Source organism: Euprymna scolopes, chromosome 6 (genome assembly GCF_053919585.1).
Source record: "Euprymna scolopes isolate OS-2025 chromosome 6, ASM5391958v1, whole genome shotgun sequence".
In the NCBI taxonomy this organism is placed as follows: Eukaryota; Metazoa; Mollusca; class Cephalopoda; order Sepiida; family Sepiolidae; genus Euprymna; species Euprymna scolopes.
The window spans coordinates 65359927-65385663 of NC_136487.1; the positions used below are offsets into that span (position 1 = coordinate 65359927).

The window sequence follows — 25737 nt, forward strand, 5'->3', positions numbered from 1 at the left end:
GCAATCACTGACAACTCCAATGGAAACTTCCAGTGAGTAAATAATGATAGCAAAAAATTGCTCTTTTACCAGCTTGAAAAAAAAAAACAAAAAAAAAAAACATCCTCTAGAAAACCCTTTAACACTAATCTTTAAAAAAAAAAAAAAAAAAAATCATAATGAGGACTTGAATAGAAATTTCAGATGCCATAGATTTTTATGGCATGACTAGACAAAAGAATACTAGTAGTCAAGTTACACTTGACATCTGACCTTTTAGGCTGTGAACAAATCTGAAGGTTTTTTTTTTTTTTTTAATGTCTATACACCTATGAGTATTAGTAGGGGGAGCTTTTCACCCAGATATCAACCAATCAAAAAACAATCCTCATGTGACCGACTCCCACCCACTTTTACAAAGATCAGTTGATGTACACAAAAGGATAAAAACAAAAGAAGGAATTACACACTATCTTGCGTTTTTAATTCTATGCTTTTCTCATTCAGATTATGAAATGGAAAAAAAAAAAAAAAAATTATTGAAGTAGATTTTAGATGAGTTAGGAAAGGCTTCATCCCTGTCACTTAAATTTGAAAAAAAAAAAAAAATAAATAAAAATGTATCTTCATTTTTAAACAACAAGATTAAATGAATGGAAAATATTTTAGATGTAGCTAAACATCTGCCATAGCATTTTTGTCTGTCACGCTTACGTGACAAATAGCATTTTTGTCTGTCACACTTACGTGACAAATAGCATTCTTAACTGTTAAATGCATTAGAATAGATGCGCTTTAATAATACACTTGTTAAGAAGTCAGTCAAAGCAATCGCATTGTCCTCTTAACAATAGAACCTAAATTAGGGGATTACAAAGGATAAGAACTGTTGCAGCATTATCCCTCTACCATACAATTCTAACTTTTAAGGAATACATCAAGCTCGCTCATAAAAAAAAAAAACGAAAGAAAAGAGGAATATATAAAAAAAAGAATCTATCCACTAGAAATTTTAACTGCAAAAGAAAATGCATATGAGGATCTTTTATCTCAATTCTATTTAGTTTAAATAAAATACTACAAAAAAAAAAAGGGGGGGGGGGGGTAACAGCAATACCGCAACTGAAAAATTAAATTATTCTGCTTTCACTAATAGTATTAACATTATAGCTATATCTCATTGAAATACTGAAATTAAGCAACGTTTAGCTGGGTTAGTGGCTAGATAAAGGATTGAGCTAACCAGGTATTGTAAATTTGAAATTAAAAGTAGACAGAAAAGTCACTTTCTCTACTATCCTTGGGAAAGGTATGAATCATATCCGTCATCTTAGGCATAGGTCAGTAAAAAAAATATATAAAAAAGTGAAACCTAATTTGATGAATAAGGTGATGTAGTTTTCTTAAAGCATTGTATGTATATAGAGAGGCCACACAAGGCTATCACAAGGCAAGAAGTAAAAAGATGCTGATATTGAAAAGACAAATTTAAAAAAAAAAAAATATTTTTTTTTTTAGTAAATACAGTGAACTAGTGTGGAACTATGTGCAATAATATATTTTGAAGTAAAACCGCTTTATCAAATGCTAAGCATTTCAAATCACCTAAAGCTGGTATGATCTTAAGCATGCTGATAATTTTTGTTTTGCATTAATATTTATAAAAAAAAAAAAAAAAAAAAAAAGTAAATAAATAAAATCACCTAACAATACCAGCAAATTTCCATTCATAGCGTTATGATAATATTTGATGACCACTATATAATTAGATTAGTTTTATTGTAGCATAAGACTATGATCAGGACTGTGGAATGATCATAAAACTTTATCTGAATCCACAGACCTTATGATGCTGCTAATCGCCCTTAAAGAAAATAGCAATGTGTTGAGAATTCAAATCTACAATAGTTGAAAAAACCGTTTATAATCTTTATCAATAGTAAAACAAAAATTAATTTCACTTATGCAGATGTCCAACTGCGAATATAGGTAGTTTTATACGAGAGTCTTGTTTCTGCACCAAAGACTGAATCAACACAAATCCATTACATAGTTAGGATATAAATTGGAAAATAGACTTCAGACAACCAAAATACATTAAACAAGGTTATTATATATAATTATCTGTTCACAAACTCCTAGGATTTTCAAGATAAAACCACCATAAGGATATATACATTCTGAAACCACAAGACTTAGCATACTTGGATAAGCATATTTCAACTCAAAAGAAGGTACAACATTGTGGGGTTAGCATTCATGCTCGTCATCCCTAAAATGCACATACAGCTTACTTTATATTTTGAACATTTTAGAAAAGACGCAAACAGAAATATTAATAAGGTGTTCAGAGCTTGGTGCAAGAGCACACAAGACTTATTGACCTGGGAAACTTTTAGCATGCCTGGAAGGGGTTAAAACTATATATTTACTGAAAATTTATTTAAATCATTTTACTTATACCCGATCAAAAATCGATTATAAAATATAAAAAAGAATGCAATATTGTGCTCTGGGCTGTGTGTAAAAAAATATTGCTAGTAGATATAAGTTTAACGTCATAGCAATTTTCCAGAGTGGGTGTTCGAGCCAGATTAACAGACATGCATAGTAATATTTAAAAGAAACTTAAAAGCTGTTATAATGATTTCTGACAATATTTTAAGGGAACAAAAGTTCAGTTAGGTAGCACTGATTCTGATGTTTGGAAAAAAAAAAAAAAAAAGTTGATTTCTAGCAGCCAATCTGTTGATCATCTAAATAACAATGCTTGATATTATTCAGTATTATTGAATGATAGTCAATCAATCAATCGAAAATATTGTTCTTAATGGAAGTATGGCAAAGTCAATAATACAATAACCTGCACTTAAGACTGGCACAGAATAAAAACATGAAGTGAAATAAATTGCCACTCCTGTCTTATACACACACATAGCTTCATCTTAGTATAATAATAATAATTTAAAAAAAAAAAAAAAAGAAGAAAAAGTCTTAAGACATTTCTGTCTACCACAATCAGTGAAAAGCTACAACAGGTTTACCTTCAAGAATAGCTTGCAATTCTTGTATCTAACAGTTGTTTGATATGGTTTGGTAGTTTCATGAAATTTATGGGCATGGTGCACTCAATAAATGTTATGTTAGAGTTTAGTGAGCCTTGTTGCATTCACTGTCACTAAATACCATTGAGAACAGTATGAATTCGTTTGTCCTTCCTCCAGTCATGAATTAAATAGTAAAGTACACTAGCTTATATGACATAAATCACACTGTTTAACTTCGGTGTAACAAGAACTGGTGTGTCAATGTTGAATCTGGTCAGTACCAGATGGGTGGCTATTTGGGAATACCAGATTCTGTACATAGGACGTCGACACTACCCTGCAAGAACTGCCAAAAAACTAACATTGCCATCTCCCTTGACAGAGATATACATGCGATTAGGGACTGCTTATGAATTTTATACTTCCATGAAACTTCATCCTAAGGAGGAAGCTGGTTCTAGCTGCCTAGGGTTAGTGCTATTTCAGTACAGTTCTACCCATGATGAATCAAAACTTTGCGATCAGATCATTTCAGGAATGACAAACATGAATAATAAATGCAAAGGATAAAACAGCAGAATTGTTGGAAGCATGAATAGATAAGAAAATTAGTCTATGAGCATAACAAACAAAAAATACAGACAAAACTAATGAACAAATAGTTTTACCTGCTTATATTATGCGAATGCAACAAATCCAAAGTAGCTGAGCAGCGGCTTGGTTCCAACCAGTTTTGGCAAATAGCAAACAGGATCCTGAACAGAAACGCGTGTTCTATCCCAACCATCATCAATGGACCCGAGGTCATCTCATCAGAATCAGACAAAGCCAAACTATTTGCCAAGAACTTTGCAGCTAATTCTACCCTATGCGACCAAGGCTATCAACTACCTATATTTCCTCCTATAACAGACAACACGCTATGCAACATACAAATATCTGTGCGTGAGATCACCAAGCTAATCAAGAACCTTGATTCCAGTAAAGCAACTGGCCCTGACGGCATTCCAATTATAGTGTTGAAAAAGCTTCAACCAAAACTTGCCCCCATACTTACAAAACTGTGTTGCCTTTAGGAGAATTGCTTCCCAACACCCTGGAAAACCTCATCAGTATGCCCTGTATTTAAGAATTCAGGTGATAAGTCATTATTAAATCGCTTCTCTCTGATAGGCTCATAAGAGTAGTGGTTAATGGGCAGAAATCAGAGGCCCGTAGTATTAATGTTGGAGTCCCTCAGGGGGCCATCCTAGGCCCAACTCTCTTCCTAATCTACATCAATGATCTCTTAAAACATACTTAAATCATTCGTTGACATCTATGCTGATGACACGACCAACTATAGCAATACAACAAAGGCCATAAATGACAAAGTTCTCTGATTCTTTCTTCTGATCTTGAGCGCGTGGTACAGTGGGGGAAGAGGTGGCTGGTTACTTTAAATGCATCTAAAACCAAGCTCCTATCTTTACATCATTAACGCTCTGATCCCCATCTAGCATCAATTGAAATGGATGGCTCTCGTCTTGGGGAGGCTCCATGTTTTGACAAGCTTCTGGGATTGATCTTTACTCCTGATCTGAAATGGAACACATACATCGGCTGTTGCAAAGGTTGCTGGAAAAATGGTAGGATCCTTCTACCGCTCTAGAAGATATCTCACTGCTGATGCAGTTCTCTATATAAAAGCCAAGTACGTCCAAGGATGGAGTATTGTTGCCACATCTGGGCAGGAGCTGCTAAAAAAACAGCCTATCCTGTCTTGACAGAGTACAAAATAGACTTCGTGGCTTAGTGGAGGATGCCCTTTTCTCTTCCCTGCAACCTCTCTCCCACAAAAGAGACGTTGCGAGCCTGTCTTTGTTTTATCATTATTTCCATGAGCTCCAATCTCTGGTCCCCCACCCCTCGCCAATATTTCACGAAAAACACCAGTCTAGCTGAAACCACTGTCAATAATTTTCCCCATTTGTGTCTAAATCAAAATGTAGATTTCATGAACAAAGCTTCTTTCTTAGAACTGCACGCCTGTGAAACTCTTGTTTGCCTGTTTCCCACCTGACTACAACCTGGATGTCTTAAAGTCCAACAAACAAATTCCTGATAAATCGCCCCCTTAAGTAAGACACTTTATCGAATCTCCATTACTAACGATTACTATGATATTATCCCATTGATTACTGTACACGCAATAACCCTTATCCTCGAGTGGCTTGATAAGTGGTGACTACCATGAAAAAAAAAAATAAATAAAATAAATAAAATGATTGGTGGTTGGTAAAATGTTCAGCTGTATATCCAATAATATAGCTTAGTTAATTGTCCAAACATATGTGCATCTTCATCGTATTACTTCTATCACAGACAAAACTCAACATTCCACCTGACAAGGACGATCCTCATCATTGGAAACAACGGAAAATTAATTTTGCAGGTTTCAACTGCATGTGTATCAAACATTTTGAAACCATACCTATTACTCAATTGTATTCGTTTCGAAATTCAACCCGGAGTGGTTGGACTGGCTCCATCGAAAGAATTTATACATGTAATCACTGTTTATCCTTTCACCTCGGCCAAAAACATTTAATATCATGTAAAGGGGGGGGGGATATAGGTTATAGTGTGCCTGTAAAAGTACAGAGTTCTTCATCCAATCCTCGGCAATACCAGGTGTTCCTGCTAGTTGTAGTATAAAATCACTTGTGATGAAACAGAAATGAGCTCTAGGCTTTGCTAAAAACAAATGGAAGCTGAACACTTAGAATCTCAGTGGAAATTAAAAATGTTTGGTGTTTAAAATAAATAGAGCTGCTTATCTGATAATGAAATGGTGAATCAGTGTCAGGTTGTCTAGACAACTTTACCATCAATTAAACTAATTGAAATAGGAAGAATGAAAGTCATAAAGACGAGGCGAGTCAAGATTCTCCACGGACACCATAAGAATAGATCAATATATTAGCAACGTATTTATGAAGTGGGTCACAAACGGATAAAAGTAGGATAATCCGGGGGAGATGAGAGAGAGACAAAGACTCAGTAAACAAAATGTGGAAATGATAAAAGGCACAAATTCATTGTTGACAACACAAATCTTTTAGTTTATCAGTCACATGCACAACATCTATGCATTTGTAAAGTGGGGGAAAAATATTTAACTGAATGAATAAATCTTAAAATTTCATCTTGATCTGTGCAGAAATAAGATCATATTTAACGAAACTACTAAAAATATGAAACTGGAGTATTACAAAAAAAAAAGTAATAGTTTCAACCTCAGGGAAACCGATACCAAATCACCATTATTAATATAGAAATCATACAATAATCTTTCCTCTAAATTTTCCCTCCCTTCCTTTTTTGCATTTTGTATCATTATTCAGTCAGATAATAAACCTCAACTGGTTCTCATTTGAAAAGGCCCTATTGGGTTGAAATAAATTTATGAAATTTAGCCGTTTTTGGTTGTTTAACTTATTTTTGCCCTGCATCTCATTGAGCTTTCCTACATAATATTTCCTACAGAAGTTGTTCTATCCTTTACAGCTTGCAGCTATCTTTTTGTTAATCTTTGAGAAACTATTGTAGATGTCAGGCTATTTATAAATAAATTTGTATTAATATGCTATAGTAAACAAAGTACACGCACACCTTTCCAATTTAGCGAGTCCTGCTATCCAAATTTGATTTTAATGAATCCTTGTGAAATTTTACAAGTGCAAGATCCCATTCTCCTGTGGGGTATATAGGTTGGGAGTATTATGTCTGCTATATACTAAGAAAAACAAAACTGAAAGCATTACAAAATTCAAATGATTTTGAGCTGTCATTGTAGTAACATTCACCATCACCGTTATTAAGAAAGCAACTGCAACAAAAAGAGAAACAAACGTCACTATCTGAGTAACAATGTACGTGTAAACAAAACTAGACTTCAGACAAAATGCCAGCCACAGATATTTGTTACGGTCTAGAATCAAAGTGTTGGACAACATTAAAGAGGTTCTTATATCCAAAAAATGCAGGGGATAGGGGTCAATTAAACCTTAGTACTGTATTCTAATACTTTCATCAAGTAATATTTTAAATAAAACTCAAAGTTTATATAGGTACATATTTGTCTTGTCATATAGACAAGTCAATGTTTATTTGTGTTAACAGAACATTCAAATCAGTTTCAATAAGGGCCAAAGTTATTAGAGAATTTAAAAACACTTGAAATTTTTCTATTGATTCCATAGGTCACTACGATCAATTATTGGTTATGTTCATAAAATAACTAAAATATTATTCAATTTTTTTTAAAAGAGTTTCATTTTATAAAACATCTCTGAAGAATGTGCTAATGAATAAATAAAAAATAAAATAAAAACGCATAAACATTTTTATTGATTTTTAGATTTAAAATAATTTAATGGTTACCTAAAAAAAGCTTTTTATATAGAAAACATGCATACAGCTTGTATTATATGACCTCATATTGCAAATGTTATCTTTCAAGGCAAAAATTGTAAACAATTATATTTGAAATTATTTTTGATCAACAATCTACCTACACATAAGAAATACTGGTTTAAAAATGCTATTATATATATTACACACACACACACACACACACACACACACACACACACTAGTGTTATGAATAATCAGAATTAGAATCTTGGAAAAAAAAAAAAAAAAAAAATCTGAATCAAAACTGAAAATATTTTTAGTCTTATTTTCAATTACAAAAATAGATTAATTCTTTTTAAACTTAATTTTTGATTGCTGCTGCTGCTAGTGAAATATTTTTTTTTAAATTACCTCTAAAATAAAAATCTAGATCATAATAACGTAAATATGTTAATTTATTTTACTTGTGTAAAAAGAAAAGAAAAAAAAAAAAGAAACGTTGCATAAATTTGCTAGGTAACTTACAAGAATGCAGTCGATTTATAAAGTTCCAAAAATGTTTAATTAAATAAAACATTTTTGTCAAGAAAAAATACTAACAAACATCTTTGATAATCTCTCTCTCTCATATATATATATATATATATATATATATATATATATATATAAGTGAACATGTGCGTGTGTGTGTGTGTGTGTGTGTGTGTGTGTGCGTGTGTGTGTGTACATTTCCCTACGCAATAACTCAATTTTTAGTCTACAGACTCGAAATTTGATATACAGGGTACTGAGATTTGGGAAAATAGATGTGATCGGTTTTTGGCCAGAAATTTGGCGATTAAGGGGTCAAAGTTCAACGATTTGACCTTTGAGAACTCTACCAAACTCCGACAATTTTGGGTCTACGCACTTGAAATTTTAGATATAGGTTCCTTGGACATGGATCTAACTTAACTTGATTTGAACCCAAAACAAATTTTAAGGGGTCATAATAGGGGTCAAAGTTAAAATTGACCTCTGCGGTCTCTTCCAAATTACTCAGACAATTTCTGGTCTAAATATTTAAAATTTTACATAAAGGGTATGCAGAGATAGGGCAAGCTTTTTCATCAGTTTGGGTCTAAAATTTTTAGTTACCAATATATAAATGTATGTATGTATGTATGTCTGTGTTTGCATGTCTGCCTTAAACTTTCAATAGAGGCGACGGATTTTACCAAGATCAGTATCGTTTGAAAGTTCGACCTTTCATACGACAAATATCGAAAAATTGGCTAAAAAAAATTAATATCTTTCCCTTCAACTAGGCACTTTCCTACAGGGGGGGGGGGTCACTTTTTTCGCTGATATTTTAAAAAGTTATCCTCTCCTATTGTCTAGCCTTAATTTTAAAAAATGTCGCTTCCGGTTTGGCGGTGGTCGTAACAGCATAAACGTTAGGTTTTACCCCGTTCTTTTCCTCCTTTGCGGTACAGGTTCGAGCCTGCCTTCTTACTACCACTTCTTTATATTTTTGCTCAACATACTATTATAAAATAAACAATTATTACATTATAAAAATAAACAATTAAAAAAAAAATTATATTATAAAAAAAAAAAATTATATTATAAAAAAAAAAAATTATATTATAAAAAAAAAAAATTATATTATAAAAAAAATAAAAATAAATAAATAAAAAAATTATATTATAAAAAAATTTATTATATAAAAAAAATTAGTTGATTTACTTCATGCTACTGGACTTTTTAAATGGTGGGCTTTTTATTTTGTCCCCCTCAGCATTTACAAACCTCATAACACAAAAGGCATGTGAAAATATTAAATAAAATGGTGTTAAATGAACTAGGAAAGATTTCCACAATTGAGAAATATACTTTGGTGCCAGTTCTTTGATTTTGAGTTTCCATGTCTGTAAACTGGTTGTTAAAAAAAAAAAAAAAAAAAAAAAAAAAAAATTTTATTCTAAATCAATATATGAAAAAGTGGATGGAGATAAGATGCAATAAAAGCAGACTAATAATTATTTTAGTTAACTATTTTAAAGAAATTTAAAATGTGGTTTATGAATTAAAATGAATTATATTTTTATTTCATACTAGAATAGGTGCCCGGCATTGCCCGAGTGTTTGAGAAAAAAAAAAAAGAAAAAAAAGAAAAAAAAAAAAAAAAAAGTGGTAGTAGGAAGGCAGGCTCGAACCCGTACCGTGAAGGAGGAAAAGAATGTGAAAAAAATGTGACGACTTTGCTGTTACAACCACCACCAAACCGGAAGTGACATGGGTTTAAATTAAGGCTAGAAAATCAAAAAGAGGAGAAAAGTGCCCAGTTGAGGGTGAAGAAATTAATGTTTTTAGCCAATTTGTCGGTATTTGTCGTTTGAAGAGTCGAGCTTCAAAGCGATACTGATCTTGTGAAAATCCCTCGCCTCTGTCGCAAGTTATAGGCAGACATGCAAACATACATTTATATATATTGATAGCTCAAATTTTTTACCCAAACCAATTAAAAGGCTTGCCCTATCTCTGAATACCCTTTATGTAAAATTTCAAATGTTTAGACCAGAAATTGTCCGAGTAATTTGGTAGAGACTGTAGAGGTTAAATTTTTTAAAACTGACCCCTATTATAACCCGTTAACATTTGTTTTGGGCTCAAATCAAGTTATGTTAGATCCATGTCCAAGGAACCTATATCTAAAATTTCAATTGTTTATATCCAAAATTGGTGGACGAGATTGGTAGAGTTCTCAAAAGGTCAAATCGTTGAACTTTGATCCCTTAGCAGCCAAATTTCTGGCCCAAACCGGATTACAAAGATTTTCCCAAATCTCAATACCCTATATATCAAATTTCAAGTCTGTAGACTTAAAATTGACAGAGTTATTGTGTAGGGAGATGTAACAGACAAGAAAAAAAAAAAAAAAAAAAAAAAAAAAAGACACTTTCAGATATATAGATTTAAAATTATATTTTAATGTGGAAGTTTAAATTATTTTAACTGAACGAGCTTTCCTTTAATTCCTTTTCACGTTTTATTTTTTCTGCGGATTAAATTTTATTTTAAGTTTATTTAATGATTTTTAATGTGGTGGATCACTTAAATTATGTTTTTAAATTGATAACCCACTTTTTGGTAACTCCTTATTAAGGTATCACACGTCCGGTGAAAAATACCCTATAAAAAAAGATTGCAAATAATGTTATAATTTTCTTATGAGACTTAAATAAAACAATGAAAAGTTATTTTTGTGGTAGAAAAAAAAAATTTATAAGGAAGAACAAAAAAGAAAATGAAATAATTCAAATGTTTTTGTAAAAAAATAAAAAGATGTTTAGATGGGATATTTTTCTTGTAGGCGAGTTAAAAATAACTCGCAATTTCTTATGGGTTCTCACAAGTGATGTTGTATGCTTCTTGGTACATGACTTCATCCACGTGCAACCATTTCATATCTCCTATTGATCCAGAGACATTTTAATTTTCTTCTAATGCACGACCAGTACGCTTGCAGACACCAGTGATTGGATTCACAAAACTTTGCGAATGGTTCAGTCCCGTCTATGTATCCTAATTTGTTTAGGTTGTTATAGCTTTTCCATTCATCTATGTAAATCATACACCCAGGAGTTATGCATTCCATTATAACATTTGAGGGTTTTGACTAACCTGTCTGGAATTTGCTGTAAAAAGCCGACTTTCAGTTTGATCATAGAAACCTATGATCCCGATTTATTTAACCACTCTTCCTACGGGGTTTTTTCGTTTAAAAAGGAGGCTCATCATTTGAATTTGATGGCCAGGGCCACCCATCATCTTCCTATCTTTCAGCATCTTAAAAGTACAAATATCTCAACAATAATCATTAGGGGGGTGACAACAGCATATTCTTTCCATTGTTTTGACTCTTGAGTATATATCCGTTAATATCTTACGCTTTTATATAGACTGATGTGATTCTCGATTGATTGACTGTCTTACTGTGTCGGATATATACCTGCGAGTCAAAAGAATGAAAAGAATATTCTGTTGTCACAATCCTAGTAATCATACCATTGAATGGCACTGAAAATCATTGAAACATGCCGAAGAGATCATGGGTATTTGACTCACGAAATCGAAAAATAATTGAAAAATCACAGCGTGTTAATTTTAATTTATCAAAAAAGCTCCCATGTCTTACTGATATCTTATGCTTGCATTTACACCACCAACAAACTGTCATTTTTGAAAGTTGAACATGTCTGTAGAGACATGGCATATCCACAGGAACAGTCTTGGTTTTTTTGCTAACAGAAGTTTCACTGTGCATAAGTTAAAACATTATCTTTGTCAAAATTTTTATAAAGATCCATTCTTGGAGGCTGATGAAGTGGCCATTCTCAGAATAGGATTAATACTAACAGGAATTATTACCGGTCACGTGATACAGGGAGGAGGGGGGGGGGGTGACAGCCATGCACATCATGTACGAATCAGCAACTTTGAATACCCTTAAAATAAAAAAAAATAAAAAAAAAAAAAAAAAAAAGTGTAAGGTAACATTTACTCAAGAAAAACATCCCATCTAAGCTTTTTTTTTGTTTTTTTTTTTGTTTTTGTTTTTTTACAAAAAGATCTGAATTATTTTCTTTTATACCACAAAAATAGCTTTTCATTGTTTTATTAAAGTCTCAAAAGAAAATATAACATTATTTGCTTTGTTTGCAATCCATTTTTTACAGGGTATTTTTCACTGAACACGTGACACCTTAATAAAGAGAGTTTTACTGATTGACCAAAAAGTGGGGTATAAATTTAATAGAGGGTTATAATTTAAAAGTGATCCCCCACATTAAAAGTCATTAAATAAACTATAAAAAAAAATGTTTCCTGCTAATATGAAAGTTAAGTCTGTTATCGATGATAATCTGCAGAAAAAATAAGAAAATGTGAAAAAGAATCAATTTTATGGCGGTGGGGTGATGTGGGGGGGCTCGTTCGGGTCTGCCTTGTTTTCTTTATATAAAATTCTTTCACTATATAAGAATACTAAATATTGTTAATAATTTTGTTGTCATATTATCATATATTAATATCTTGAAGGGGAAAGATAAAAAAAAATTAAAAAAATAAATTCTACTTTTTTTATGAACACCTTGAGAAAAAAAAACAAAAAAAAACTTTAAATTCTAAAGTTTCATGCATAACTTGAATGAAAAATGAGCTCCAATTTCAAAGATGTTCTAGCATTTTAAAGCAGTTAACCAAAAAATTTTATTTTGTTTTGGTAGATAAATTCTGCGCGTTTATATTTTGTAGAGTGAGACGGGATTTACTATTGTTAGAGCAATTACACATGGTTTTACAACGTTGCCAGTCAGACTTAGGGTTGGTGATAAAATAAAAAAATTTGAACATCCCTAAATGTTAGAATGGCTTGGAAATCATTATTTTATGTTAAATTTATATACAAAACTGATCTTTAAATTCTAAAATTGCTTTTTTTTTGTTAATTTTTCAATCACATAAAAAAGAATTTAACTATTTGGAGGGGGCGAGTGATTTAACCGAGTTAATCTACAAATTTGCCATTGTTATTATCATATCGTGTTTTTCTTTTTACAGTACAACAAATAGAAAACAAATCTTTAGTTACCTCACTATCTCAACCAATTACAAAAGAAAACATTTCAGAAAAAAATATTTACGATCTACTCTAGTAACATACGCCCCCTCCCCCTAGCGAAGGACTTTTTTTCTTTTACATTTACGAAAATATATGTAGACATTATTTGGTAATTTTAAAATCATTTGGAAATTTTTCTTTAATGCAACAAATTTATATGTAGAATTTAAAATTTGGAAATTTAAACAAAAATCTGTAATCGTCCCGTTAATTATATGGTTAATATTTTTGTGCCCAATTTGGAACAAGAGGATCACATCAATAATGCTGGTATTAAGATTACAGTAGGTACCTCTAAATTGTACTATAGAATAAAAATATGAAAAGAAATCTCATTCTAACATTTAAAAGCAACTTTATTAATTATCTTCATTAGTAGGAATATAGGAGAGAAACAGATTGTATAGGAAAAGGGTTAGTTGTGGAGAGTGTTCCTGTGTGGAAACAGATTAAATATTAGACAGGTTTGTTGAAAAAGAGAAGAGATCAGTGGATACGTGTTGAAGTTGGTAGTAAGAACATGTGTGGATGTATGGATGAGGACAAAAGATAAGAGAGTCCTGTTGTAAAAAAGAGTATGTGTGTGTACTAAAGTTTGTTTGAGAGATAGTCATGTTGGCTTGTTTATATTAATGCTAGCTCAGGACTCAAAGGGCCCAGCAAGAACCGGAAAGAGAGTTGCCGGTTAAACACGTTATACACTCGGTCACGTAACAGAGCTGACTTCTGATTCAATAAGCCAGGAAGAAAGTGGATTCAAAAATCTTCAGCCGCGAGAATTTGCTCCTGCTTGTTTGTTGCAATTTTTGTCTGCTACAGCACCATAGAATTAACCTACCCATTCTACATGTAACACGATAATATAATCATAACTTTCGTACTATTCAAAAGAATGAACCTAATATAAACTGGTAGTTTTTTTTTTTTTTTTTTTTAAATAAAGCAATAAAAACGTTTTATTAAGCTTTTGTTGTTGCCCTTTATCTCAATGTAACTTTTGTTGTAAACAGTAATATATGAAGCTTTGTTTAAGCATTCCAATAGAAATTCCATTGTTATGTCAGCTGTGACCAGAGAAATTTCTGACCTGAAATATTCTGAAAGAAAACATCTGAAATGCACTTCACAAAAAGTGTTTGACTAGTTTTTAGATAACATGTACGTGTGTTGCTTCTAATGTGCATCGTGGAATGTACAACATGTTAAAATATTTCATTGAAATACATCCATATATCTGTTATGCCTCCTTGATAATCTTCTGTTTATTTTTTAAAATATTATTGCATGTATATTTACTTTATAAATACGTTATCGCGATTCATTCCTATTTCAGTCAAGTTAATTATTTAGAGTAAAAAGTTTTGTTCTGCAAGGTTTTGACAATTAGTCCAAAACTTAAACCATGTTTTAGTAAAATATATATATTAAAACAGCAAACATCAAGTTATAGCAAGTTTAACCATACACAAATTAAAGACGAAAATATAGTCGCCACCTTTATTATATATATATATATATATATAAACTTTTTTTTTTTAAATCGAGAAACGGGCTAGTTGCTACGGAAGAACGATAAGTTAACTAAAAAATGAGTTTCAGTGATTGTTCTTCCTTAACTATTCACTTTTATAAAGATAGGGAGTATATATTTTATAGTCTAGTATTCATTTCGACGTTTCACATATATGTTAAAATTTGCTATAACTTGTTTTTGTGTAAAATTCAAACAAGTTTTTCATTAACAATAAGCTTGAGAGTAATGCCATTTCACCCTGATTTAGGGAATTGAAATAGGAATTAACTATGAAATGCAGATGAAATTTTGTTAAATATTTAATTCCCAAAAGTGTTCTGTTAATTCCCTTTGTTCCCATTAGTTCTGAATTCATCTAATTCTGCCTTAACATGTTCTATGTTATTTCTGTACTTAATCTAACCAACAGTTCGTTCCAAAAATATTACTCTATTAGCAAAAGCATCTAGTTTATTTTTTATATATATATATATATATATATATATATATATATATGTGCGAGGGACCTTAAAAAAATAAGGTCTCCTAATTGAACATGCATTCATAACCTGAAAGTTTTATCTCTCCCTTGCCGATATTGGTGTGGGATTAAGAAAGCAACCCCTGTCATGGACGCGTGTCAGAAGCAGAGAGGAGTCATTAAATTCCTTCATAAAAAAAAAAAAAAAAAAATTGAACCGATTAAGATTCATCGGTGCCTGTTGAACGTTTATGAAGCTGATGCAGTTGATGTCAGCTTAGTTAGATGGGCTCGTTGATTTCAGAGTAGCGACAGATGTGACTAAACACCCTCCAGACTTTTACAACAGAGGCATCCAAGGAGACTGGCAAAAGGCTCTTGAAAACGGTGGTGACTATGTAGAAAAATTAATTATGAAGCACAAAATCACTCGTTTTAATACTACCACTTCAGTCTTCATAGCTCTTCAGCATTGTAGTTTTTTTTAGTTAAAAACATAAAAGCCTTACTTTTGGAATGACTCGTGTGTATATATCTTTACTATGAGAAAGTACGAAATATTAATAATTTTGAAAATTTCAATTAAACTATATCGGTCCTGGATATGACCTAAAACTATATCCGATGGTGAGGCCCCACCTTGCGTGCCTTGGGGAGTGTGGAGCCACCCTTTAATTGCCATTGCTCCCAGATCCACTCTGACCCGGAGTGGTAGTACCTGTTAGGGTCCCAACTATGGGTTAAATAGAATCCGACTTAAAAAACAAATATACTCCATTAAAAATCGTTCCTCAAAATAACTAGATTCGGCATTAAATAACCTGAAAAAGGTTGATATGCCGTAAAACAAAAACAACCAATCAAACTATATCGCTAATAACTGCTCTAGTAACTTAGCACATCCTAACTTTTCGAATATGCAAATCAATTAAGAGTGAAAATACGTAGTAGTACGCATGTACCTTGTTTACTCGTTTGTCCGTGACACTTAGAGAAAAATCTTGGTAATAAACATAAACAGCGGGAGCTAGGGCAATAACCAGGTTAGTCAACAGCTGCGTTACGTCATAGAAATAAAATAAACAGCTCAGATTGGATAAGTTGTGGAATAAAAGTAATGTTTACTGCTTTTTTTGTTGTTGTTGTTTTTAACGCCGTATATAAAAATATTAGGCAACCTTCGATTAAAATTTCGTGTGAAACGAATTAAAAGAAATGCCACTCGACATTATTTACCTTAGTGGGTTCGATTAAGTTGTACTTCAGGGGACAACTAAGTTTTGGGGGAAAGCGATGCAATAGAAAGCGATGCACTAGCTTCAAAATTGCATATTTTAAAAAAAGATTATGACATGCTGAATGTATTACGATAATTCTTTTTTTTTTTTTTTTTTTTTTTTTTTTAACTTGGTTTCCACCTTTACATGTTCCTTTAAAAGGACTTTTCAAGGTTTTCAGGTATGTGAAAATGAATATCGCATTTAAATTTTCCGTTCAAATGGGCATCCCGGCATCGCTTATTTCTAAGATTTATTTTTCGGGGGTGGGGGAATTAGGTTCTCAGCTTCATATTTTTAAATATTTTTTTTTTTTAATAAAGAGATTAACAGAAAAACTAAAGTGTGCAAGAAGAAAAATCAAAATTTTCCTGTTGAAAGAAGTTCCCGACTTCAAAATATTTTTAACGTTTTGGCTAAGAAAAAAAAAAAAAGTATGTCTGAGACAATATTTGGTTTATATTACAATCCATAGGTTAAAAACAAACAAACAAACAAACAAAAACACACAAACAAAAACACACAAACAAAAACACACACACAATGTGTTTTTATTTAGTTTGTTTATATATATATGTTTATTCGGTTTGAAAAGAAAGTAATATTGAGCGCTACCGGAAAACAAGAAAAATGTCCGCGAAGTCTCTTTACATCTTTGAAGTCTCGATAATCACATCAAAATAAGAAATAAAACAAAATGGTAATAGAAAAACCATCCAATAAATGTCACAGCTTTCTACAACCATTTTGTTTCATTTCTTATGTTGAATTCTTTGTTGAGACTTCAAATACATTGCGGTCATTTTTTCTTGTTCTTCGATAGTGCTCAATTAGCATTTATTTTTCGAACCGAATAAGCATGTTACAGGAAATAAAAACACTAAAAACGTATCCAGTTATGTAGAAAAGTAACACATCTTGCCTTTGATAACATTTATTTGTTATATATTTAATGTTTTTTTTTTTTTGACAGCTTTTTCGTACCTCAGTGGATTGTAAAACAAACCCAAATGTTTTGTTGGTACTTATGCAGAATACGAATTAATGTTTAAATATGATTTTCAAGCGCTTCTACATTATTGGGACGAAATTTCGGAAATCGTAATACTGAATTTTACATCAAAACAATGGTATCTACATATTCTTCGTATTTTAAGATATTATAATATCAAAAAATACGAAAATCGATAAAGGTAGAAAATTAAAGAAAATAAAAAATAGAATTTGATGAAAAAGATCGTAAGACACACGAGTCTTCAAAAGGAAGATAATTTTCTGTTTCGATTTAAACAAGATGCCGGCAATTTTTCACCTACCACGATTTAATCGATTAATTATTTTATTTTTTTTTTTAAATAATTCAGTAATATTCAAGTAATTCCGACTGTATAATTTTTTTATTTATAATACCCTTTCCCAAACTTACCGTGTTAAAGAGGGAGTGAGGCGAGGCGAGGCGAGGCGCGGCGCGGCGCTATTTTGAATTTTCCAATACATCGGTAAACGGTGTTTTTCATTATGTTTATGAATATTGAAATAAAACATTACTACACATTTATTAATAATATCTTTTTTTTTTACTGTTGAAGCCATTCTTAACACGGGGAGGGTGTTTTGTACCTATTCTCTACTTTAACCTTACAATTGAATAAAAAAAACATTAAACTTTAAGCTTAGAAATACGATTTAAAATATAGCGCGGATCATAAGTGCACTAGCACCCATTTTCTTATTAATAAATGTTTAGTAATTATTTTTCTTTTAATATTCATAAACAGTAAAAACGTCGTCATTTAAAAAGAAAATGTTATTTAATAAAGAAAATAACATTGATTAAACGTAAGTAAATTTATTATTCTATCATCATTTTGTGGTAAGTAAATTTCAAGAACCGCCGACAAGTTTTGTGGTAAGTAAATTTCAAGAACCGCCGATAAGTTTCATAAAAGAAAAAGTCGATAAAAGTGACACAAACAGTAAAAAAAAAAAAAAAAAAAAAAAAAAAGATATTATTAATAAATGTGTAGTAATGTTTTATTTCAATATTCATAAACATGTTTTATTTCAATATTCATAAACATTAACGTTGTCATTTAAAAAGAGTAAAAAAAAGTTTTAAAAAGTCGATAAAAGTGATTAAAAGTGAGATATTATTAATAAATGTGTAGTACTGTCTTTAAACAGTAAAACAATGTCGATAAAAAGTGTTGTTACTATGGCAACTAAAACATGTCCTTTGCGGCTGCGCGAGAAACGGGAGACATCGTTGTTTTTGGAGGGTGTTCGGCAGGGAACTCTTACCGCGACCAGTACCGAAAAAGCTTCGGGTTTGTATTACTGTACACAGATTCGAAAAAGTTGTCCAAAAACAAATATATAACAAACGTTATCAAAGGCAAGATCAGTTACTTTTCTACCAAACTGGATATATTTTTCGTGTTTTTATTCAATGTAACATGTTTATTCAGCTCGAAAACCATGCAGTGTTTACCGATGTATTGGAAAATTCAAGATGGCGTCTGACTCTTTAACACGGTAAGTTTGAGAAAAGGTGTTATAATAAAAAACTGGATAAAATACTGTTAAAAACTCGCTCAATATGTGTTATTGTGACATAGGTTGACGTATTCGGCGAGTTTTTAATAGTATTTTGTCTAGTTTTTTATTTTATTTATAATACCTTTTCCCAAACTTACCGTGTTAAAGAGGGAGTGAGGCGAGGCGAGGCGCGGCGCTATTTTGAATTTTCCAATACATCGGTAAACGGTGTTTTTCGAGCTGAATAAATATGTTATTGTTACATTGAATAAAAACAAAAAATATATCCAGTTTGGCAGAAAAGTAACTTATCTTGCCTTTGATAACATTTATTCGTTATATATTTGTTTTTTGACAACTTTTTCGAATCTATACAAACCCATTTTTTTAATAACGAGTTTCCAATAATAAAAAAATATATTCATATAAAAGAATATAAGACTATTGAGATAATAAAAATTGTAAATCCAAAATCAAACTTAAAAAAATTCGTTTTGATTTTATTATTTAAATTGATAGAGGGTGGTCCTTATGTTTGGCGCTTTTTTTTTTTTAAAATGTACGAAGGCTTTTAAGGAACATTATTTTTAAATACATGTGTTAACAGAATACGTTAAATTAATTTTATTTTATTAACTTTAGTCTGTGTAGTTCGTTAATAAAAATGCATTTGTTTTACAAAAAGGTAAGTTTTACATTTGTTATCCCTAGCAAAAAAAAACAAAAAAACTTACTCCATTAATAATTATAACGCGAACGCTTATCCATAGAAATTAACAAACATACGAAATGATGACGTCACTATTAAAATGTGTACTACTGACGTTTTACACATCATCGTGGAGGTACCTATAGAATTGACAAAAAAAAAAAAAACAATATATATATATATCAGTTGAAACCATTGTTTTTTTGTTTTTTTTTGTTGTTTTTTTTTAATCCGAAAACTCCATTTATCGACTACAAAATCTCGTCCCAACAGTGTAGAAGCGCCGATTTACAAGTTAAATTCAATTTTTACGGTATCTTTTGTTGAATTAAATTGTTGGGTCAAAGTACTTACTTTGAAAACGTCCTACGTCCACCTCGTTGGAAATGGTTTTCTAAATAACTATCATATTTCAGCACGATTCGTATTCTGTATGAGTAATTTATTTTTTTGTCCCAATCTAAGGTGCTTGCTGAGATGAGAGTCGACAGATCGATTTTTAAAATACAACACTACAACAGTAGTAATCGTCATGTCGAAAACAGTAATATGTTAAAAAATTACGAAAATCCATCGAATAGAAAGTTATAGTTAAAAGTATTTTTTACGGAAAAATGGGGGAATGGCACTTTTCTGTAGATGTGAAAACCTTGAAGATTGCGAATACTGGGGACATCTCTTCCGACACTTTAATGGCTAACGTAAGACTATAGCAATAAGCAATGGACATTTTTTTACTAAAAAAACAAAACAACAACAACAAAAATCACAATAGCATTAGCAGTTCTCTACTCGATGGATTTTCGTAATTTTTGGATATATTACTATTTTCGACATGACAAGTATTGTTTTTGCTTAAAACCACAAAAAAAAAAAAAAAGAAAAAAAATCGATCTGTCGACTTTTTATCTTAACAAGCACCCAATCTAGAATGCTTTCAGGGGAGCTGACCTCGTAGGGAGGCAATTAAACAAAGGGACAATTAATGTCTAAACTTGTTAAAAAAAAAAAATCTTCGATACTAGTGCAGTTTGCAGTGCACTTATCCGTGCTGAAATAACGTTATTAATTAAAAAGCCATTCTTAACACAGGGAGGGCAGGGTGTTTTGTACCTATTCTGTACTTTAACCTTACAATTGAATAAAAAAAATATAAAACTTTAATTAAACTTGGAAATACGATTTTAAAAAAATGGCGCGGATCAGTAAGTGCACTAGCACCAATTCTTCAAACGAAAAAAACAAAAATGTGGGAAAGAAAATAACGGAAAAAAAACAAAACAAAACACGTCGAAACAGTTACAAAACTCAAAATAAAAAAAAATCTCACATTTTTCTATTAGGACTTCATTTTGTTTTCATTCTAAGTTTTATTTTCCAAAACAAAAACATTTTGCTTCCCATTTACAGACAAAAACAAAACAGAAATCGTAAACAATCAATTTTTATTTTGAAACAGCAAAACTTATTAAACGCTTTCAAAACATAAACAAAGTCAAAATAACAATGAAGACAACTAGACATTCTTTTTAAAAATATTTTTTTACTCTAGTGAACATTAAAACAGTTTGATTTCGACAAAGATGAACGAGCATCCAAATTTAGATTAGATAAAAAAAGTAAACTTTCCACAAAATGAATTGCTTTTCGTTTACATAATATACAAGCGACTTCGTGTTTCATGCATTGACTGAAACAAATCTAAAGAGTAAAACACCAAAACACAAAGTGGGATTCTGACAAAAACAACTATGAACATTGAATATTACACTTTCGTTTAAGCGTTTTTTTTTATTTATTTATTTTATTTGGTTTCCATACCAACCAACCATGGCACAAATTCGATACTAGGGGTCTGGTTTGCTAGTGGAACGACCCCTTTTGTCTAATGGAAGTAGGTATGGTTATGTCCAGTTTTAGGATGACACCTCCCATGCATCATCACCTCCTCCTTTGGGGGAGGGTATTATTAGTCGTCAGGGGAGGGTATTTGTCTACTGGTTCATTATCTGCTATTTCTGTATCCTTCCAGAGCGACTCCTCAGAAAAGATGCCCCCACCCACCCTTAGTTAAGAACTTCTGTCACATCTTACTGCCGTGAGAAGTGTGTAAATATAATACACAAATAGTATGTTCTGTGAGTGTGTGTGTGTATATATATATATATATATATATATATATATATATATATATATATAAAATGACAATTGAAATGAAGTGAAAAACCAAACAAAAGACGGTTGTTGTATACGTCAAATAAAGTCTTGTTTTTTTTTTTGCGAGACAAAGACAAAAAAAAAAAAAATGAAGGAAATCTAAGCATTAAATAAGATATAAAAACAAAATATGTGAGATTTTCTTCTCCACGAATTGACGATGATAGCCAGTTTTTGTTGTAGCAGTAGTTCGAAAATCTGCCTTCGTCTCCAAAAATTATCGACGGGAGTAATTCTATAAAATTACAAATTTCATAGATCATAAATAAAAATAAAAAATAAATAAAAAAATAAAAATAAAAAAATCAATGCTATTTACAAAAAAAAATAAATAAATAAATAAATAAATCTCGCTAGTCTTCAATCACAGCTGATAACTCACAAGGAATCAACAGTCGATTCACGATTCATTCACATTTAAATGTCGGATTATTTTTAGTAATCCATAACAAACAAACACTTCATTCATATATCCACATCTCTCTCCCTCATATCTAAAGAATTGTACTACTAACCCAGAGATTGATTCTGTGTGAAAGGGAGGAGGGGTAGTTGTATACAGTTACATTATCAGCATTTTACTGTAATGAATATGTTGTTTACAACAATGACAAACATTTCATTGAGTGTCACAAATTTTATCAAGTGGGACTTGGACAAAATAATACAGGACATTTTGGCCAAGTTTATTTTGAAGTTATGACTAAAAATTTTAACAATATAAATAATGAAATTTTTTAAAGTAAAAACTAAAAATAAAAGTACGTTATATGAGCATATTTCATATAAGCGCTAAAACTAAATGCCTTTAACTGGTTTGTGAAACAATTTAAATAATATAATTTATTAAGTTAAACAAGTGAGAAACAAACACAGGCATGGTTTTATTGGTATTTATTTGCTTCCCCACAAAAGCAAAATGTAACACAAGGTCGTTTTTAATGTTGGGAAAACCAGCTCCCCAAAAAGGAGTACTCTGGAAAATAAAAAATGCCTTAATATAGAATGGTTTCCCCTCTATCGACTAAGGACAAATTAGCTCGAATGTAGCTAGCATCAGAACAGATACTATACTGTGATTTTAGTCAGAAAGCAAGAGTTTTGAGACGCAATATTTTTCAAGTTTAAAAAGTAATATCTTTAAGCAAAGTTATTTTCAAGATGATAATTTAAAATAGAAAACAAAAAGTAAAATTGCTTTTATGAGGAATTTTTAATTCGCTGGTCAAAATGTCGTCTAGATAAGTGTAATAGACGCATATACTATCTAAATATTGTACTGTTAAACTGGTGTACAGTTTACAAATTATTGAATTTGTATTTATTGGTTCCCTGACAAAAGGAGGGTGAACCTGTATTTTCTTTACGCATTCATTCACTATTATTCAAAGTGGATTATTTATAAACTGCCATTTTTTTTTCTAAATGTTCAGGTGCGTGCGTCGTCACTCCCGATATCTAAAAAGTAACACCGTGGTGTTTTATCTTCAAAGCTTTTTTTTTTGCGTTGTAACAATCAAATCTAAGATGAATTTAATTAAAAGTAAATTGGAAATGGTTTCAGTTTGTTCTTTTAAGTTATTTTATCTCAATAAATGAGAAATAAATGAATATCTCAAAGAAAACAAGAAAAAAAAAAGGCATCAAAATATAGAAAACATTTGAAGAATTGCTTTCACTTAAAAGATAAAGGCGTCCTCCATAATGACGTTAAAAAATGGTTTAGGTAAACTTTTAATTTTTTTTTTTAAGATAAGGTTAATTAACTAGAAACACTAAAATAGATTTTTGGTGTTGCTGAAATTAGAATTTTCTGAATAAAAACAGCAAAAATAGTTAAAAACAAAGGCATGATGACAACAGCTGGGGACTAGTTTCGCCCCCCCCCCTAGAGAATTTGTCGACTATTTACAATGAACCTAGGAATAACGCTATATTTTCTTTCAGTATTTATATTTATTTTTGATAATAATAAAAAGATTTAGCAAAGAAAACATATAATCGGTACGCAACAGTTTGTCTTGGAATTAACACTTGCAAAAAGCAGAAGGAAAAAAAAAAAAAAAGAAAGAAATTACAGCTTTAAAAATAAGGAGTGACGGATAACTTCTGAACTAAAACATGGTTTCGGATTGTGTATGTTTTTCAGCGTCCCAGATTGTATTTTCAAAAAGATAGTAAGCCTATACAATTAATAGATTTGCAATGTTAAACTTACATTGCCATTTCAAATGTAGTAACAATAAATAAAGTTTTCATTAATATAAATTAATTTTTTTTTTTTAAAGAGAACTTAGTATCTTGTTTTGCTAATATTGGAATAAAAACAAACACAAATGCAGCAAAGGACGATCGGTTCACATTTAAACACACACACACACACTTGCACTTAAAGGACGGCTAGAATCTTGGTGCTTATGCACTTATTGTATACCGCACTAGTTTTAATGATATTAAGTTATAGCTTTTATTAAATTATTACGTGAAAGTATAGAATGGTTACAAAATACCCTCCCCATGTTAAGAATGGCTTTCTAAATAACGTTATTTCTGCGTGGTACAATAAGTGCATTGAATAAGTATCAGAATTTTAAAAAGATCTCTCGGTTGGAATGTGTGAGATAGCGGGTGAATGTGACATTCCAGGCAGACACACTGAATGTGTTTGCTATCCGGTGGGTCGGGTCGGATGTCCAACCTATATCCAGAACAAGGTTAAAGAGTTCTTTTAAAAAGATTAAATCTTTATGAATATGCTTTAACCTGGTTATTACATTTTAAATTGTAACGGGATTTTAAAACTACAAGTCGAATAATCTAGAACGACGACTTAAAAAAAAAAAAAAAGAATGAGACAGACGCTGAGTGAAAACGTACACAAGCCTAAAACTCGTAATGTCAGAAGATACAATTTGTATGTGATGAAACATTCAACTCTCGAAGAAATAATTAAACTTTAAGATACAAAAATAAAGATCTACAATCTATTATCATTTGATACATTCCAACAATTCGTATAAAATTAACAGTTTTAATTCGTAGAATCAACAAAAAAAAAAAAAAAAAAAAAGTGTTTACATGGTTTTCAGGTGCTTATGTATTTTTGGTACCGCGCTATTTTTTAAGTTTTTTTTTTTTTCCGTTCACGATATCTATTTTTATTATTAAATTGTTAGGTGGAAGCACAGATTAGTAACAAAGCACCCTCCCCATGTTAAGAATGGCTCCCGAAATAACATTATTACAGCATGGTACAGATTTTCATTGCGTAATTTTTGTTATATAAAAAAAAAAGTATTTGTGAATCTACAGACATTTTTTTATAATAAAGTTACGCAACATAAAATAATGTAAACGCAAATTCTCTCTGTACTAAGAATTCGTAAAACTTCGTTAAGTTTACGATTCGAGCGAGCACCTGTAGTAGAACACTAACAGACATGATGGCAAATGAACTTTTCTAGTTAATGAGAAAAAAATATAATTTCCAGATTTTAAATAAAATCTGAAACTTGCCGTGAAAATATAGAAAGTAAAACCCACAATACATTTATTTATTTATTTAAACAAATCAGTAATTTTAAGGCTTTGTTAAAAATTGAAAAGAATTACTTCGTGACTTTTCGAAATTAGGAAACGTCGAAAAAAAAAAAATAAATAAAAAAAATAAAAATTTTTGCTTTAAAATGTTCAGCAAGATCTATGGAAACTTTTAGAAACTACAATTTTATAAATAGATATTTAAAAAAAAAACAAACAAAAAAACAACAACGCTACCCTAAGAAAATTAGTTTATAACTTTATAATTTGGTTTAATGAATAATTTAAATGATGTCAATTTTCAAAATACTATATTTCCTAAACAGTAATTCGGTTAAAATAAAATAAAAAGACGCGAAACTAAAAATGAAAG

The 25737-nt window shown here is 30.9% G+C and overlaps 1 protein-coding gene across 1 annotated transcript in view; it reads right to left on the reverse strand.

Moving 5' to 3' along the window:
- The window catches only part of LOC145277671 (zinc finger TRAF-type-containing protein 1-like), a 40592-nt gene that overhangs the window by 13598 nt on the left and 1257 nt on the right, over nt 1-25737 (reverse strand). The gene's annotated exons all lie outside the window — the stretch shown is intronic.